At 39.3% G+C, this 13,984-nt stretch overlaps 1 long non-coding RNA gene across 1 annotated transcript in view; it reads left to right on the top strand.

Moving 5' to 3' along the window:
- LOC134351545 (uncharacterized) overlaps positions 1-10,822 on the top strand; it is a 57,022-nt gene extending 46,200 nt beyond the window's left edge. The window contains exons 2-3 of the long non-coding RNA XR_010019173.1: positions 9,153-9,298; positions 10,105-10,822. This is a non-coding gene — a long non-coding RNA (uncharacterized LOC134351545). The remainder of the gene's footprint in view (positions 1-9,152; positions 9,299-10,104) is intronic.
- Positions 10,823-13,984: the final 3,162 nt, after the last annotated feature.

Genomic DNA, 13,984 nt, shown 5'->3' with positions numbered 1-13,984 from the left:
CCTACAGTTGCTCCCTGATTTGCTGCATTTTCTCCTTTTATTTTGGATTTCTGGCATCTCCAATTTTTACACAGATGTGAAGTCAAATCCCATTAAAGCAGCTGGCGTACATAAATTCGGTTAATTAGAGTTCAACTAATGTTCGTAGTGGGAATCATGGAACTGCTATGTTGATGTTAAATCCTATTCAATTTACTTGTGTCTCTCATGTAAGAAAATTCATGAGCCCGACTTGCTTGGGACTTCAGGCACAGAGTAATATGATTTGTATTATTCATTTATGCATATTTTGTTCCCTGTCTTGTAATATCTGTGCTTACATTGTGATTCTTGGAAAGCAGTGTCATGAGTTTTGAAAGCTTCTCAAAAGGGTAGAAATTTCATAGAAAATCAGTCTGCTTTAGGAGTTAAACTCAAGAGGTAAATTGTACTAAGGGTGTTGCAATGTAAATAAACCTTTAGATGTGCTGGAGAAAATCTGCAGATGATGGAAATCTGTGCAACACATACAAAATGCTGGAGGAACTCAATAGACCAGGCAGCATCTATGGAAAAAAGTACAGTCGATGTTTCAGGCTGAAACTTGACTGTACTTTTTTCTATAGATGCTGCCTGGCCTGCTGAGTTCCTCCAGCATTTTGTGTGTGTTCCTTAGATGTGCTGTAGTTTAAAGATCATAAGACCATAAGACACAGAAGCTGAATTAAGCCATTCGGCCCATTGAGTCTGCTCTGCCATTTCATCATGGCTGATCCATTTCCCTCTCAGCCCCATTCTCCTGCCTTCTCCCTGTAACCTTTCACACCCTGACTAATCAAGAACCTATCAACCTCTGCATTAGATATACCAATGACCTGGCCTCCACAGCTGCCTGTGGCAATGAATCCCACAGACTCACAACACTTTAGCTAAAGAAATTCCTCCTCACCTCCGTTCTAAATAGACGTCCCCCTATTCTGAGGCAGTGCTTCCTGGTCCTAGACTCCCCCACTATAGGGAACATCCTTTCCACAGCTACGTAATTGAATCCTTTTAACATTCGACAGGTTTCAATGAGATCTCCCGTCATTCTCCTAAAGCACTTATGAAGGCTTACTGGTTTGTTTCTTTAACTACTTTATGAAATGGCCTACCAAGACATTCAAATGCATTAAATGACTAGCATGTTGAAACAATATCTAATCAAACTGTAGAAGTAGCTATCATATTGGTTGGATAAGCAGAGGGAAAGTTTGGAAGTAAACTACATAAAAAATTCCTAATTTGTAAATATCTAAAAAACGTGCATTAGGTAAGTCATCTTTGTCCACTAACTGAGTGAAAGACATTAAACAATCTCCCATAGACAGGTCTAAAAAAGTTATTATTCCTTTTGTTTTTCAAATTAAAAAGGTCTGATCAGAAATTGATGGTTTAAACAAATAATTAAGACGAATTTTACGAGAAAGAACAAAGTTTTTAAACTCAAAAATTCTACGAAACTGGGGGAATTGGAATTTCGAGAGTCACTTTCAGATAATCAATGGGATAAAATTTTTTATTTGGTAAATACTTAATCTATTTGTGCCCATCACTCCTTGATACAGTTCAAGGTAGTACATCGGGCACATATGTCAAAGGATAAATTAACCTGTATTTTCCCCAATATTAATCCTATTTGTGACAGATGTAATATTGAGGTGGCTACTTTAACTCATATGTTTTGGTCTTGTATCAAGATAGATAATTTTTGAAAAGATGTCTTTAAAACTTTATCAAAAGTCTTGAATTTGGACCTACAACTGAACTTATTTACAGCAATTTTTGGGATCATTCCAACGGAAGCAGGACATATTCCTGTTTCCGTTCAACAGATGATAGCTTTTACAACTTTATTGGCTAGGAGAGCCATTTTGCTTAAATGGAAGGATTCTAATCCACCTACTTTTTTTTATTGGCTTTCCTCCATTATGTCCTGTTTAAGTTTGGAGAAAATAAGAAGTCAGACATTTGATACATCCTTTAAATTTGAAGAAACCTGGCGACCTTTTATTCAATATTTTCACTTAGTTTGATTTATTGCTCTTCCAGTTACTTTCTCGAAACTTTGGATGTGATCAGAAAGTTTCTCTTTCTTCTTGCTTTTACTTTCTCTATGGGCTGCCCAGTCCCTTTTTGTTTCTTTTTCTTTTTTTTTTACCTTTTGTTTTTGTTTATAGAGAATAGTGGGGTTCTTTTTTTATATATATAAAAAATTATAAAAGTTTCTTTTTTTTCTTTTTATGAAATGATAAGAGAATTGGTTATCTTTTATTATATGTTAGTTGATTAATACTATGTATGATCTTGATAATGTTTATTTTACCTTTTATATGTATTGTTATCGATATAGACATTTGAGATAATTCTCCTCTTGTTTGTACTTTCTTAAAAAATTAATAAAAAGATTGATAAGGAAAGAAAGAAACTGTAGAAGTACAGTAACAAGAAGTGCTACAGTAATTCAGGAAGGTAGCTTACCACTACCTTCTCAAGGACAATAGGGAAGAGCAGTAAATGCTGGTGTTACCAGCAATATCTGCATCTTCTCATATACTAAACTGGAATGCTGAAGTAACTTGGGTATACATGGGCTGATACTTCATATTATAAGGTTCCATGTTTTAGACGTACAAATGCTGCCCTGATTTCATGTACTAAATAGTATGTCGTACCATACATCCAGAATTCAGTTTGACTGGCTCAGTATTTCTAAGGACAAATTAATCTCATGACTGAGACACAAGAGATTCCAGATGTTGGAATTTGAAGCAACGATCTGCTGGAGGAACTCCCCGCATCAATCAGCATCTGTGAGAAGCAAAGATCCATTGACAGTTTGGGTCAAAGCCCCGTGTCACCATTCAAACTCATGACTGATTGAGAATGAAATCAAAAAGTACCCTTCAGAGTAAACTAAATATTTCTGGAACTATTATTTCCTTGCATACAGCTGAATTAACTTAAATTGAAGTAGCATTTCCCTCTGGAAATAGATAAATCATTGTTGGCAGATTTTGTGAGATTATCATTTTAGTTTTGTAACAATTACCTCTGTGTGATCAATTATTAGTGCCATTCATCAACAAATTCTAATTCATAGTGATTAATAGCAGTATTACACTGATTAAATTGGCAACTGCCCTAAAGTAATACAGTAAGTAGCAAGAAATTAATATCCTTAACTAATTACAACTAATTACAACCTGATCAATCTTTATAGACTTACCATTATGGCAAAGATACTTTTGCTTTCAACTTCGAAGGGAAAAGGTTTGATTTTTGCATTATTTAGCCACATTGGATTGCACATATTTATAACATTATTCAATATCAGCACCAATGTCCTTATAGCATGAAAAGCAGCATTCGTGATGTTCCAGGTGTCTGATGCTTCTAAGATTCTCCAGTAAATCTTGTATTCCGGAATAAACTTAAGTCAACAAAGGATGCGCAACAGTTGAACCAGGGCTTGAATACTATCACCTCTTATAAAGTTAAATCAAGCGACATAGACGACAGCAGGGCTTCACTTCCAGACGAAATCAATACATTCTATGCTTGCTTTGACTCTCAAAATATAGAGAAACCATCATGAACTCCCACATCCTCCAAAGATCCTATGATTTGAGTCTCTGAGCAGCCTTTGGGAGGGTGACCCCATGGAAGGCATTTGGCCCAGACTGGGTACCTGGCCAAGTACTAACAACCTATGCTGATCAACTAGCTGATCTCCAACCTCTCGCTTTGGCAGTCTGGAGTACCCACCTGCTTCAAGCAGGCTTTTATTATACCGGTGCTCAAGAAGGGCATGGTGATCTGCCTCAATGACTATCGCCCAGCAGTATCAAAATACTTCACAGTGATGAAGTATTTTGAGAGGCTGGTGATGAAACTTATCAACCCCTGCCTAAGAAATGACTTAGATCCACTCCAATTTGCCTCTTGGAGCAACAGATTAACAGCAGTGCCATCTCATTGGCTCTTCACTAAACCCTGGAACATCTGGATAGCAAAGATGCCAACATCAGCATGCTCTCTACTGATTACAGTTCAGCATTCAATACCATCATTCCCTCAAAACTAATCAATAAACCCCAAGACCTTGGCCTCAATACCTCCTTGTGCAGTTGGATTCTCGATATCCTCACTTGCAGACCTCTGTCAGTTTGGATTGGCAGGAACATCTCCTCCACAATCTCCATTAGCACAGGTGCACCACAAGACTGTGTAGTTAGCCCTCACTCTACTTGCTTTACTTATGACTGAGCACAGCTTCAATGCCAAATTTAAGACTGCGGAGAACACCACGGTCGTAGGCCAAATCAAATGTGGTGATGATTCAGCATATAGGAGGAGGATTAACAATCTGGCTGAGTGCTGCCATAGCAACAACCTTTTACTCAGTGTCAGCAAGACCAAGGAGCTGATTATTGACATCAGAAGCAGGAAACAGTGGTCCATGAGCCTGTCCTCATCAAAGGATCAGAGGTGGAGGGGGTCAGCAACTTTAAATTCCTCTGTGTTATTATTTTGGAGGACTAGTCCTGGGCCCAGCATGTAAGTGCAATCTTGAAGAAAACATGGCAGCACCTCTACTTTTTTAGGAATTTACAGCAATTCGGCATGATATCTAAAACTTTTACAAACTTCTATAGATGCCTAGCGGAGAGTATTTTGACTGACTGTGTCACACCCTGGTATGGAAACACTAATGTCATTGAATGGAAAATTCTACAAAAGGTAGTGGAGATGGCCCAGTCCATCACAGGTAAAGTCCTCCCCATCGTTAAGCACATCTACATGGAGCGTTGTTGCAGAAAATTAGCATCCATCATCAGGGACCCTGTCCACCCAGACCATGTTCTTTTCTCGCTGCTTCCACCAGGAAGGTGGTACAGGAGCCTCAGGACTCACACCACCAGGTTCAGGCACAGATATTACCCTTCCACCATCAGGCTCTTGAACCAAAGGGGATGACTTCACTCAACTTTACTTGCACCATCATTGAAATGCTCCAACAACCTATGGGCTCACTTTCAAGGACTCTTCACCTCATGGTCTCAATATTTATTGCTTATTTATTTATACTACTATTTCTTTCTTTTTGTATTTGCACAGTTTATTGTCTTCTGCATATTGGTTGAACACCTGTTGGAACGGTCTTTCATTGATTCTGTTACAGTTATTATTCTATAGATTTATTGAGTATTCCCACAAGAAAATGGATCTCAGGATTGTATATGTACTTTAATAATAAATTTACTTTGGGGATGGAGGACCACCCAGTCTAATAAGGCAAACATCATCATGGGAAGGGAGTGAGTGGGGGTGGGTTTGCTGGACACTCACTCCATCTGAAGTTCGGCCAAGGCCAAGCCTGTAGTGCCATACAAAGTAGGATGCTTTAGCCTACATGGCAGCAAAGCTGATTTGCTGGGGTTTTTGAAGAGGGAGGGCAGTGCAAGTCGGGGGTGATGAAGCCTGGGATCAGAAGGACACTCCATCAAATATTATGAATGACTGGCATAATGTCTGCTTATATAGGGGTATATTTCTGAAGCTGCGAAACATTTAATAACAAGCTTATACTAAACTTTGTGATTACTAGAAGTAACACATAAGGTGGAGATTGTACCATTCCCTTTCCTCAGGCTGTCTTCCTACTGTTTCTAAAAATTGCAAAAGTTAAATTTTCATGATTTTTTGGAGTGGTTACTGCTCATATTCTATCAGTATAAGTTAATGCAATACTTCTGGGCCCATCTTATGATTTGGAGTAATTTTGATATTTACGTAGGAATAAACAAAATTGCAATTACAGAGTTAATGTTTTGACAGGAGTATGTTAATTAAAAACCTGTATCTGACCACAATATTGCTGGACTTTCAGGAAGAAAATCTGTTTGTATTGCTGTCATGGAATATTAAGGGTTAAAAATAATGTCAGTTAAGATGTAGCCAATTTGTAACAGCAGATATTAGTCTTTCTACCAGCAATTGCATTGCAAACCAATCTGTTTCTATTTCTCTTCAGACTATATACTTCTTAGAAATACTGACAACATGCTTGTTTTGTTAGATGGTGCCCATTATGAGTGAGTGACTAATGGAATGAAATGGAAATTAACAGCATTTGCAATAACTCATGTCTTCATCTGATGCTGAAAATGGGAGAATTTTTAAACAGATTGTAGGATGGAACAATCATTTCCAGCAGCATTTATATAACTAAAATTCCATCAGGGAAAAATTAACCATGTGGTGCAGTGGCCTTAATAAAACAGTATCAAATGCATCCCACGTACTTACTTCAAACATTGTAATGCATACCCTGTTTTCTATAAATAAATAGCATCAAATTAGACAGGAACACTTTATTAGCTTCAACAGCTTAAGCAATTAGATTAGAGAACATAACAGTGGCATTCGCAGTACCAATAACAACATAGCTCATTAAAAATGATTTTTGGCATAGAATCTCCTGGATAACAAATTTAATCTTTGGCAACATATCAATTTAGCTTTGCTCTATTTCACAGAAGTACTATTTCCAGTATTTCCTTTTCTGGCTCTGTATCTCTGTGAGTATAAACTCTAATACTTTTTAATTCAATAGTGCAACCCTAATGATGATTTGAGGATTATGCATTCCTTCCTTTGGGATATTGTAGGTCATGATAAGTTGAAATATGACCCCTTTGAACTTTGCAAATATGATTAGTATCTATAATTCAATATATTATATCTTAAATTAATTCTATTTCACAGCATTGAGTTTTGAGCAAATTTTAATGATGACCTGTTTCTGCTGAATAAGGTACTGGATAAATAGTATCGTTGTTGAGCAGCATCACCACAAACAACCAGTAAAAGAGATTGCAAAAAGTCAGGAAATGCTGGAAATACTCAGAAAAGGCCAGAGAATATGTAAGTAGAGAAACAGAGTCAATGTTTCCAGTCAACGGCCCTTAATCAGAATTGGAAAAAGTGAGAAAGCAAGTGTGTGGTCCAATGGCCTTAATAAAAGAATATTGAGGCTACAGAGAGGGTGAACTGCGAAGAAACACCCCTCTGATAGGGTGGAGAACAAGATAGTCCAGGGAAAAGACATGCTGCATGACATTAGCAATTAGAAGCAGAACATTTTAAGATGATTGGAGGAATGTATATGGGGGATGTCAGAAGTAAGTTCTGAAATAGTGAAGTGGTTTTAAAAGAAATAAAGAACTAATAAAATAGGTTATTGCTTTGATATTTGATGCTAATATTTCAACATAACTGGAAACTTCATATTCATATTGTTCAAAACAATATATTCATATGGTAACTCAGCCTGAAGAAAAGTACTGGTTGATAACAATTTAAATTGCACAAACATCCTTGCCCAGAGTTTTTAAGTCTGCTACCACTTGTTTAGCTAATACTTAAAAGATTATATGTTTTTGTTCACTGCAATGAATGTGTTTTATCTGCCATATTTACACTAAAATTGAATTCTGAGAAAGGTTGACTTGGAATATACTTTGCTGTGAAATTTTACATTGATAGGCAATTACTTTTTTGGAAGCTTTAAATCTAATTAGATCACTTTCTTTTTATATAAATTATATGTAATGAGCAGATGTTTTGGAAAAATGGTGGTTGAGCTGACAGGCATATCACTGTAATATAATGGGAGACAGATGACACATATTGTTCATAATAGAAACTGTTCTACATAATTCAAAAACACTGTCATTGAGATGTGTTCACGTTAAGAGACGGTCTCTGACATAATGACGTCAGTGTAAGGCAGCTGCTTTTGGTTTGTTCGTAATGGAAGTAAATGGCTGTGGCTTCTGTTAAGCACATAAAACAATTCTTGCATGTTTTATTTACAAATTCTTACACTGGTGACCTCGGACAATTCCAGAATTACTCGATGGCATGTCAACCAACACAGTCACTTTGCAGCTGCTGGAGTTGTAGGAGCAGCACGCATGGTTTGGATTAGTGGAAGCCCTATTTGTGCTGCGGGAAATTACCATGGACAACATAAAATTTTACTATGTTGTAGCATCGCTAGGTAGTTCCACTGCAGCCAGAGTGTGAGTTTACTAGAAGACCCACCTGCACTCCGAAAACTCACCAATTTCAGACTTTAGGACTGTCTGAGTCCGAGTTCGCCAAATATTTGCTCTCCTTGCCTGGCCTGGGTGACACAAGCCTTTAGAACTAATGGACCACATGCTATCTCTCCTGGGTAACCACTATCCTTGTATTATTTATAAAGTACTTTTTATGTACCAAATGCCTAATCAAGTTCACACAGCCCTCGCTAATGCACCTGTGCAGGGCTATGGGGAATTTGCTAAAATGGCCGACAGTCTACATTCAGCTAGGCAGATGTGCATCATTCCTCCTTCTTTCCCTGTCAGCAGAACCTCCAGCAGGTTCACACAAGTGGCTCCGGATCAGACAACAACCGGTCTATGTTTTCACCACTCACCTTTCGGCACGAACACCAAGAAACGCCGACCACAATGCAGCTTCGACAGTGCCAGCACGTCAGAACATCAGAGGTCTGTGAACTCCATGGGTTCCAGCTGCCAGGGTCATCTATTGTTTATTACGGAAGCCCATTCTGTGTGACACGGGCGCTCAGGTGAGTGTAAGGCAGAAAGTAACGGGCCCTCGCTAGAGGCCGCCAATGGCAGCAGGATCCGGACTTAAGGGACACGACGCGCAGTGCTCTGTTTCAGTGGACGATACTGCACATGGGACTTTATCTTGGCTAAAGTTGTTAGACCTCTGCTTGGCACAGACTTCCTGTGCACCAAAGGACAACTAGTAGATCTTAGGAACTGCCGGCTTGTGGTTGCAAAGGACTTTTGGTCATTACCCAGTATCCCCTGTAAGTTCTCCACAACAACTCTGACAGCACCTGTATCACCATATGTAAACTTACTCACCTGCTGAGTGTCAGAGAATGTACATATTCTATTATTAAATAATATTAATATTTATGTTCTCATATATTCTCAGATGTTTAATGAGACCATTTGGTCCATTAGCATACACCAGCTCTCAAAGCATTCTTGGCAGCTCCCCACTAATTCCCCACAAATTTCTATATATACTTTTTTTGACAGCCTCTGATTCATCTGCCGCCCACTTTCACAAGAGATATTTATAAACCGGCACATTTCTGTAAGACCCTGGGGGAGACTGGAGCACCTGGAAGATACCCAACCGTTCACTGTGAGAACATGAAAACTCCTCCAAGACGGCACTGGAGGTAAGGATCGAACCTGCATTTCTGCAGTCACTCGTGAATGATTTGTTTCAGATAGGGTTCATGGGTGGCTGGTTTCCTTGCACCTGATTGTAAAGTCCAGGCTTTTCAAAGGGGTCAGCTGTTTTTTCAGAAGTCATTTTGTTGAAACATTTTACTATTGCCTCAGCCACTCACTGAGCAACATGGAAGATTATCATATCTCAACACAGACAGGACTGATGCAACAGAAGCAGTGCATCAGATTTTTAAACTACTTTTAAGGATTTAGGTGTTATTTAAAAAATAGTAAGACCCTGAAAGACGGATAATTTTGCATTGACAGTTTGGCAATATGCAGCTGCAAATCCAAGAGTTAGGAGATTTTGATCACTGTAAAAGCAACAGGGAGAGCTGTAGAATAACCTTGCAGTAAATTTCGCCGACTGCACAGCTTAGTTATTGTTCAGTCACAATGCAAAGATGGATGGTCTCAGACTTGAGTTCATCTAAATTGTTAGGATTTTTTTTTTGCAAAGGAAGATGATGGAAATGTCATTGTGGATGCATTCTTTCATGCACAATCTTCAAGCCAAACCTGACGTTTCCTTAGTTTCAATCTACAGTGGGAAGTACCTGTCATTACGGCGTAAGTATGATTGAAAATGTTTTGTGCTTCATTGTCATTTCGTTCCCAGAGTTCTATATAACTATTGCTAATATTCATTCTGATGAGATAAGATGGTGGTGCAAATAGATGCAGCGGCCTCTTGTGGGCTAACCAAAGGTGTTATCGTCTTTTTCAAGCATCTTTTTTTTTACAATTGCAGGACAATGCTGGACATTAAGAACTTCCGATGCTGCAGGTCTGCACTTCCATAGAGCTGCTCATTGGCTGAGGAGCTGGACTTGGTGCGGACCATGTTGTTGCCTGGCACAGGAAGGCAGCGGAGTCAGTGCGCGATGGCGGTATGCAGTCTAACTGCGAGTGATTGTCTTGGATGTTTCTCTTGTGGTCGCAAGACCCTGTTGGACATTGGTAATGTAAAATGCTGCAAGCCCAATTCTTTAGTTTATTCACAAGACAGATGGCGGGGGAGCTGCATGGTCTCCATTGTCGTGAGGAATAGGCCTCATGCCGTGGGCTTGCATATTATAGCAGTCCAGGAGAGGAGATGCCAGAGCTGGTATAGTGCAGTGCCCATGCTGGGGTGGGGACTGGCCCCTTCTGTTGGTGCTGCCCTCCTGTGTTCAATCGATGGAATGACAAGCTGTATTGCATGTGTGTGTACGCTCCTCTGCAGTCTACTAAAAATTGCTTGTTCTTGCTGATAGCACCCATGCGTTATCAATTTACAGGACGTGTCACTCAGGGACTTAGGCTATAATATATTTTTTAGTGTGACTGTATGTTTTACTGCTATTGTATATGTGCTATATATGCCTTGTGTTGTGTATGACTGTTGCTACTGTGTTTTACACTTTGGCTCCAGAGGAATACCGTCTCGTTTGGCTGTATTCATGGGTATTCATGTATGGTTGAATGACAATTAAACTGGAACTTGAACATTAAATATGGTTAGACCCAATGCTTTCATGCCATGCCATAGCTTTGCCTAAAATACGTACTCACTCCCATCAGGGAGGAGGTTATGTAGCATCTGTGCTAGGACCATCAGACTCAAAAACAGATACTTTCCCCAAGCAGTCCCCAAGAGTGATCAATGCTTCCACTCATTAACGCACCCCTCCACTCCTCCCCCACCACCACCACTACTTAACCATTTCTTGTCAGAGTCACCGTACATACAGACACTCCTGTCACTCCTGTGCATAGTGTCACTTTATGGACATACAATCAATCTTATGTATTTATATTTATTGTGTTTTTATTACTGTGTTCTTCATCTTATTGTGTTTTTTTTTACTGTATTGGATCTAGAGTAATAATTATTTCATTCCCCTTGACCCTTGTGTACAGGAAATGAAATTAAACAATCTTGAATCCTGAAAGGATAGTGAAGTCTGTACAAAACCATAAGACCATAATACATAGGAACAGAATTAGGCCATGTGGCCCATTGAGTCTGCTGGGTCATTTCATCATGGCTGATCTATTTTTCCTCTCTTGACTTCTTCCTGTATCCCTTCATGCCCTAACCAATCAAAAATCCACCAACCTCTGCCTTAAGTATACAGACAGACTTGGCCTCCACATCTGCCTGTGGCAACCAATTCCACAGATTCACCACCCTCTGGCTAAAGAAATTTCTCCTCATTTCCATTCTAAAAGGATGCCCCTCTATTCTGAGGCTGTGTCCTCTGGTCCTAGACTCTCCCACCATAGGAAACTCCCTCTCCACATTATCAAGGATTTTCACCATTTGATAGGTTTCAATGAGGTCACCCCTCATTCTTCTGAATTCCAGTGAATGCAGCCCCACAGCCATCAAACATTCTTTATATGACAAGACATTCAAACCTGGATTCATTTTTGTGAACCATCTTTGAATCCTCTCCAGTTTCAGCACATCTTTTTTAGGACAAGGGGCTCACAATACTCTAAGTGAAGTGTCACCAGTGCTTTATTGAGTCTCAATATTACATCCTTGCTTTTATATTCTATTCCTCTTGAAATGAATGCTAATAGTGCATTTGCCTTTTTCACCCCAGATTCAACCGACGGATTAACTTTTAGGGAATCTTGCACAAACACTCCGAAGTCCCTTTGCGCCTCAAATTTTTGTATTTTCTCTCTACTTAGAAAATAGTCATCCCTTTCATTTCTTCTAACAAAGTGCGTGACCGTATACTTCCTGACACTATATTCCACCAAAGTCCTTCTGTAGTCTCTCTACTTCCTCAAAGCTACCTGTCCTGTCCCTCCACCTATATTTGTATCATCTGCAAACTTGGCAACAAAGCCATCAATTCCATAATCCGAATCATTAATATATAACATAAAAAAAATTGGTCCCCACACAGACCCCTGTGGAACATCACTAGTCACCGGCAGCCAACCAGAAAAGGCTCCCTTTATTCCCACTCTTTGCCTTCTGCCAATCTGCTACTGCTTTATCCATGCTAAGATCTTCCCAGTAAACCATGTTAAGCTTGTTAAGCAGCCTCATATGTGGCACCTTGTTAAGGGCCCTCTGAAAATCCAAGTACATGATGTCAGCTGATTCTCCTTTGTCTATCCTGCTTGTTGTTTCTTCAAAGAATTCAAACAGATTTGTCAGGTATGATTTTCTCTTGAGGAAACCATGCTGACTACGGCCTATTTTATATGTGCCTCCAAGTACACCAAAACCACACCCTTAACACTCAACTCCAACATCTTCCCAACCACTGAGGTCAGACTAACTGGCCTATAATTTCCTTTCTTCTGCCTCTCTCCCTTCTTGAAGAGTGGAGTGACATTTGCAATCTTCTGGTCTTCTGCAACCATTCCAGAATCTAGTGATTCTTGAAAGATCATTACTGATCCCTCCAAAATCTCTTCAGCCACTTCTTTCAGAACCCTGAGGTGTATACCATCTGGCTCATGTGACTTACCTAACTTCAGGCATTTCAGTTTCTCGAGAATCTTCTCCCTACAGACTTCATGACCTATGACACCTGGAACTTCAAGCATACTGCTCGTGTCTTCCACAGTGAAGATTGATGCAAAATATTTATTCCATTTGTCTGCCATTTCCATGTTCCCCATTACTACCTCTCCAGCATCATCTTCCAGAGGTCCAATATCCACTCTCGCTTCTCTTTTACACTTTATGTATCTGAAGAAACTTTTGATATTCTCATTAATATTATTGGCTAGCTTACTTTCACATTCTATCTTTACATCTTTCTAATGTTTTGATTTCATTTTTTTTTACCAACAGAGCAATGCCATCTCCCCTGCCTTCCTTCCTGTCCTTTCAATACAATGTGTATCTTTAGACATTAAGGTCTCAGCTATAATCTTCTTTCAGCCATGATTCATTGATGCCTCCAACATCATACATGCCAATCTGTAACTGTACTACAAGTCCATATACCTTATTCTGTATACTGTGTGCATTCAAATATGACTCCTTCAGTCCTGTATTGACCTTTCTCGATTTTGTCCACCTTTTACATTGCAACTCATCCTATTGACTGCAATTTTGTCCCATCATCAGCCTCTCCTTGCTAGGAGTTTCACTATACATTGCCTCTGTTTGTAAACCAACTACCTCATCTTCAGCACTCTCACTTTAGTTCCCATCCCCCTGCCAAATTAGCTTAAACCCACCTGGACAACTCTAGCCAACCTGCCCACAAAGATATAGATAGATAGATTTTTCGTTGATCCCAAGGGAAATTACAGTGTCATAATAGCATTACAAGTGCATAGATATGCAAATATTCAAATAATAGAAGAGAAGTAAGAAAGAATAAAAAATAAGTTACCTCAAACAGTCGAACAAAAGGGGGTCATCACTTGCCTAGCTATAGGTTGACTCATTATAAAGCCTAATGGCTGAGGATAAAAATGACTTCATATAGTGTTCTTTGGAGCAGCACACTTGTCTTAATCTATAATTAAAAGTGCTCCTCTGTTCAGCCCAGCCAAGGTGGTATGCAGAGGGTGAGAAACATTGTCCAGAATTGCCAGGATATTCCTCAGGGTCCTTTGTTCTACCACAGCTTCCAATGTGTCCAGTATGACTCCCATAACAGAGC

This window comes from Mobula hypostoma, chromosome 9 (assembly GCF_963921235.1).
Source record: "Mobula hypostoma chromosome 9, sMobHyp1.1, whole genome shotgun sequence".
Classification (NCBI taxonomy): Eukaryota; Metazoa; Chordata; class Chondrichthyes; order Myliobatiformes; family Myliobatidae; genus Mobula; species Mobula hypostoma.
Note: the sequence above shows the minus strand (reverse complement) of the source record. Positions and strands in the feature narration are given on the sequence as shown.